This window comes from Bos indicus x Bos taurus, chromosome 11 (genome assembly GCF_003369695.1).
Source record: "Bos indicus x Bos taurus breed Angus x Brahman F1 hybrid chromosome 11, Bos_hybrid_MaternalHap_v2.0, whole genome shotgun sequence".
Taxonomy (NCBI): Eukaryota; Metazoa; Chordata; class Mammalia; order Artiodactyla; family Bovidae; genus Bos; species Bos indicus x Bos taurus.
The window spans coordinates 14,009,024-14,013,405 of record NC_040086.1 but is presented as its reverse complement, the minus strand read 5'-3'; the positions used below and the strand labels follow the sequence as shown (position 1 = coordinate 14,013,405).

The window sequence follows — 4,382 nt, the reverse complement described above, 5'->3', positions numbered from 1 at the left end:
CAGCTTCACTTACTACTATCACTTTGATATTCCTTTTTTTTTCCTGAATGGTTAAGCTGGGACATACTTTCTTTTCATAGCTGATGTTTACAACCTCAAGACTGGCAGGAAGCAGTATCCCAGTTGTGACTTGGCCACACACTCTGCAATACGCAGTTACCACATAGGTGCAAATGATGCTGTAAGAGTCATCAAAATTTTTTAAAGCAATAATGCATTGATATAGAGCCTCCACATTTTTCTGATGCAGCAAAAGTTCTCTAAAGGTGGTGGCAGCTGTGAAAGAAAATGCACTTTATGCTAAAATTCAGAGGGTCTCCAGAGACCACCCGAGCAGAGAGGCCTGGTCAGCCCAGACCTGCAGGTGACCCTTTAGGGTGGAGACGACCATCCCCCAGGAAGGCATCTGCAAAGGAAAAATTTGTAATCATGATTCCAAGGCAAAATGGTTTCTTAAAGTTGGGAGAGGAGAAACACTGGGAATACAAATATGGCCACACCAGGGACTGAGGCGTGAACTGTACAAGCGTCTGCAGGTGGGCTCTGCACTGTGTCCTGGGCTGGTTCCCTCACCGCTGGCAGGCAGGTCCTGGAGACAGAACAGGAGCAGCACCTTCGCCAAGAGTGTTCCAGGCCGCCTGCTTCCGCCCAGGCTCTCCTTGCTGTGTTCCCAGGAAGGAGCCGAGGTCCTGTTGGCAGCAGTTGTGGGTATTGCTGGTCCAAGGTGATATCCAAAGGGATTTTCTGATACAGTCGTGAAGAGAAGGTGAGGATTTTCCACGTGATCTGAGACTCCTTGGCAATGCCCAGCAGCCTTTGGGTCTTCTAAGAGCAACAATGGATCAAGCTGGCCTCCTCCATCAGCACTCAGAAGAGCAGCATGAGTATTTTAGATGGGCAGGAGCAAATAAATCAAAATGGATTGAGGGTCTTTATTCCAGGACCATAAATAAAGTGCACCAAAATTAGCCTCAACCTAATTTTGAGATTCTGTTGTGAATGGGAACATAGAATTGGAGCCCCTGGAGTTGAGGAAATAAAAAATAATTCTTTTTTTGAAAAGAACGGAGGCTATGAAAAGCCACTTGCCAGAGGCTGAGGTCTGGGGAGAAACCACCATAACCATCCATTCAGAATGGCGGATCATTTTCTTCAGCCAGAATGCTGGCTGCCGATGCTCTTTTTTGCTTTATTTCCTTTAGTACTACGAACTTTTAGCCATAAAGAAAAAAAAAATACTTGGTGGGCTTGACAGGAAGCATGTCACAGAAACACAGAATTGGCTGATAATAAGTTTATGTTACAGTGTTAAAGCTGGATGATGGCTGTTTTTCCCCCTTCGTTTTGATGAACTTAGGAAAATTTGAGGTTTTTTTAAAACACCAGATTGGCTCATGATGCTTCTAAAGAAGCAGGACAGCCTTTCGTGCCCAACATGGTAGAAACAGTTGTCTTTGTTCTACCAGTCATCAGCTGTGTTACGGAAGAGAATCCACTTACTATCACCATGTTCACCACGTTGGTGGGTTCCGTGAACCTCCTGGAAACTCTTTCCAAAAGAGTTTATGAGAAGAAAACCATGATGTTGTACAAAGAACTCGATTTAGGATCCCATTTCAAGGAAAACGATTTTGCTGCTTTCATGTAGGAAGGGATCACTCCCCCGTGCAGTCAGGCCCTTGAAGTGCTTGTAGGTGTAATTGATGAAGACCCAGTCTTTGTTCTCGTAGTCTGTCTCAGGGTGATTACTTGTTGCCACTGTTGGCTTAAGAATATCAGATTCTGGAAACTCATGAAAGTTTGAGGTATCATCAATGCTTTTGATTTCAATAGATATTGCAGCAGGTCTCTCTCTGATGTGTTCCCAGTCAACACCTTCAAAAAAAGAATTATTTTTTATTTCCTCAACTCCAGGGGCTCCAATTCTATGTTCCCATTCACAGCAGAATCTCAAAATTAGATCCTTGGCTTTCTCAGAAATAGGAACCTCTGGAGGAAAAGTCAAAGTTTCTTTCCAGTTCATCACCTTCTTGTATGTCTCTGGAGGGGTCTTAGAACAGAAAGGTGGGTAGCCAATGAGCATATCATACATGATCACCCCCAGCGACCACCAATCACAGAGCTTGTTGTACCCGGTCTGTGCCTACCCTGGAGAAGGCTAGCTAACGTCTATTTCTTTTCCAGGTTTCTGCTTTCCTTTTGGAATTCATGCTCTGAAAAGTGAAATCACTGGGGAGGCTGTGGTTCAGATTCCTATAAAATTCTGTCCTATGTGCTTTTTTCAGTCCTGTGTAAAGGCCAAAGTCAGAAAGCTTCACATGGCCCTTGCGGTCCAGGAGAAGGTTGTCTTGTTTGACGTCTCTGTGGATGAACCCAAGTTGGTGAATAGAGTCTAAGGCTAACACGGTTTCTGCTACGTAAAACTGAGTCTCTTCTTCTCTCAGCCTGTCTTTTTTTATCAACAGGGTCATCATGTCCCCTCCAGGCAGGAACTCCATGATTAGGTAGAGGTTTAGCTTATCCTGAAAACTATAGAACATTTTCACAACCCACAAACTGTCTGCCTCCACTAGAATGTCGCGCTCTGCACGATTGTGGCCAACCTGCTCTTTTTCAAGCATATGTGCTTTATGAAGTATTTTCATTGCATACACATGCCCGGTATCTTTCTTCTGAACAAGCCACACCTCACCAAAGGCTCCTCTGCCTATTACTTTTAAGGACTCAAAATCTTCCAGTCCAAGTCTTGCTCTCTTCAAAGTAAGAAACTCTGTTTCCTTCCGAGCATGTGCTGATCTCCGGAGTCGTTTCTCTTCAGCCTTGAGGCCTTCTTCTTCCATCACTTTTTCTAACTTCTTTTGTCTCATTTCTCATTCTTCATGTTGAGCAATAAGGTTGCTATAAAAATTCTCCAGTGTCACTTTGATCATTGTCACCCTTTCCTTTGTGTGACTACTCATGGACAAGCAAGGTGTTGAGCCTGTCATTGCCATGGCCAGCATCAAGGTCCTTTCCAATGACTCGGCTCTTCACACCAGGTGGCCAAGTTATTGGAGCTTCAGCATCAGTCCTTCCAATGAAATTCAGGGTTCATTTCCTTTAGGATGGACTGGTTGGATCTCCTTGAAGTCCAAGGGACTCTCAAGAGTCTTCTCCAACACCACAGTTCAAAAGCATCAATTCTTCAGTGCTCAGCTTTCTTTAAGTTCAATTCTCACCTCCACACATAACTACTGGAAAAACCATAGCCCTGACTACAGGGACCTTTGTTGGCAAAGTAATGTCTCTGCTTTTTAATATGCTGTCTAGGTTAGTCATAACTTTCCTTCCAAGGAGCAAGTATCTTTTAATATGGTGGCTACAATCACCATCTGCAGTGATTTTGGAGCCCAAAAAAATAAAGTCTGTCACTGTTTCCACTGTTTCCCCATCTATTTGCCATGAAGGGATGGGACCAGATGCCATGATCTTAGTTTTCTGAATGTTGAGCTTTAAGCCAACTTTTTCACTCTCCTCTTTCACTTTCATCAAGAGGCTCTTTAGTTCTTCTTCACTTTCTGCCATAAGGGTGGTGTCATCTGCATATATGAGGCTATTGATATTTCTCCTGGCAATCTTGATTCCAGCTTGTGCTTCATCCAACCCATTGTGTCTCATGATGTACTCTGCATATAAGTTAAATAAGCAGGGTGACAATATACAGCCTTGAAGTACTCCTTTTCCTATTTGGAACCAGTCTGTTATTCCACGTCCAGTTCTAACTGTTGCTTCCTGACCTGCATATAGGTTTCTCAAGAGGCCAGTCAGGTGGTCTGGTATTCCCATCTCTTTCAGAATTTTCCACAGTTCGTTGTGATCCACACAGTCAAAGACTTTAGCATAGTCAATAAAGCAGAAATGGGTGAAAGGATTAAGCATGTTATTTTCCTGAAGAGAGTTTAACTTCCTTCTTTGTAACAGATTGTGATTACAATAGTAGTAGCTAATATTTACTATGTTTTTATTTCTAATGGTAGCTGATGTTTTTGAGGAGTTACTCTGGGCAAGGTGCTCTGTTAGCAGCTTGACATGTGCTGCCTCTGTGATTTCACCATCTGTAAAATCATTTTACAGATGAGGAAATTAAAGCTCATAGAAATTCGGTAGCTGAGGGTCCTATTGACTAGGACTTGGATTCAAATCCAAGGTCTGTGTGACTTCAAAGACAGTTACTGAAAACTACTATTTTATGCTGAGCATGCTCTCTAGTCTTCTCTATAGTGTAAGAGAAAAATTCATTAGCTTAAATTTTTATAGAGCACTACTTCTCTTCCCCAAGACAGAAGGCAAACTGGGCTGCCTGAATAGGTCTTAGGAGGTTCACTGAAAATGTAATTCGACTA

General features: G+C 43.0%; 1 pseudogene; it reads right to left on the bottom strand.

The window, feature by feature from the left end:
• Positions 1–1,563: 1,563 nt before the first annotated feature.
• LOC113900691 lies at positions 1,564–3,040 on the bottom strand (annotated as a pseudogene).
• Between the last annotated feature and the right edge of the window lie 1,342 nt (positions 3,041–4,382).